The sequence below is a fragment of the Cyprinodon variegatus genome, unplaced genomic scaffold (assembly GCF_000732505.1).
Source record: "Cyprinodon variegatus isolate N-32 unplaced genomic scaffold, C_variegatus-1.0 Scaffold1251, whole genome shotgun sequence".
Lineage (NCBI taxonomy): Eukaryota > Metazoa > Chordata > Actinopteri > Cyprinodontiformes > Cyprinodontidae > Cyprinodon > Cyprinodon variegatus.
This window is the reverse complement of record NW_015151704.1, coordinates 157,589-158,775: the sequence shown is the minus strand read 5'-3', so window position 1 is coordinate 158,775 and position 1,187 is coordinate 157,589. Positions and strand designations below refer to the sequence as shown.

The 1,187-nt window shown below is 33.5% G+C and overlaps 1 protein-coding gene across 1 annotated transcript in view; it reads right to left on the bottom strand.

Moving 5' to 3' along the window:
- Nucleotides 1-1,180, bottom strand: part of ms4a15 (membrane-spanning 4-domains subfamily A member 15) — a 38,470-nt gene extending 37,290 nt beyond the window's left edge. Inside the window, exon 1 of the mRNA XM_015401717.1 lies at nt 1,078-1,180. The gene's annotated coding sequence lies outside the window, so the exon portion shown is untranslated. The remainder of the gene's footprint in view (nt 1-1,077) is intronic.
- Between the last annotated feature and the right edge of the window lie 7 nt (nt 1,181-1,187).

The following is a 1,187-nucleotide window of genomic DNA, read 5'->3' as shown; positions in this document are numbered from 1 at the left end:
ATTATCAAGGGGGCGGGATTGTTGTGGCAGAAGGTTCGCAACAAAGATTGATTGTAGCTGGTTTGTCGAAAGAATCGTGCTAACCAGTTAGCAACTTAGTGCTAGCAGGTTCCCAATGGGAAATTGGAGGTTTGTATGTCTTCAGACATGCCTGTGATCTATGTAATGGGTTATCTTCTTCTGGATTTATAGACAGATATAGCTGGGTATCATTAGCGTAACAGTGGAAATTAATCCCATGCTATCTAATAATTCTACTGATTGGGAGCACAGTAAAGAGAATTGATCCTAACACTGATCCCTGTGGTACTCCACAGGTAAACCTTGAGTTAACAAAACATTTATTAATTTGAAGGCGCCGTAAAAGTCAACCAAGGTCGCCTTACAAATAAAACTGGAAAGATTAAGAACATATTTATGTTTTTAACTGTAAATGTTTACATATATAAAAAATGTTTCACATGTATTTACATGTTTCCAATATATTTAGATTATTGAGCTAAAGTGTGGGGAAAAAATACACATTACAAAAAATAAAACTCAATTATGAAAGTATGGATTTGGTCAAATTTTAAAGCAAACATTTTATGTTCAAAGCTAGAAACAACTAAGTAAGTAAACATTCATTTCTATAGCACCTTTCAAAGACATTGAGGTCACAAAATGCTTCTTAAAATTACAATACAAATAAAATTACATTTACAGTCATAAAAGACATGGTCATAAAACAAACCTTCATCTACTAGAATAAAATGATTTCATAAACAAATAGGTTTTCAGTTCGCTTTTAAAAACAATATGCTTCCAAAAAATAAAGTATTTAAGATGAGAGGGGGAAGATTGATGCTTGGCAATAATATAATCGAGGTTGGATGATCTATATTCTGTAGTTTTAAACTAGAAGAGATTAAAGACGGTTTAGTTTCCGCTTTTAATTGTTTCCAGAACCAAAACTAAACATCTGCCTCGTGTTTCAACCTTTTTCCAAAAACAAAACTAAAACCATCAGCAGCGGTTTGTCCTGGCAGTAAATAATCCCTCCTGTTAAACTAAAGTTAATCTAGTTTAATCACTCACCTGTTTGGACCGAAGATTATTCTAATCAACACAAACCACGGAGGACGAAAGTGTTTCCAGCCCAGTTCCTGTTTGGAGCAAAGTTCCGTGTTTTTTTTTTTTTATGTTTC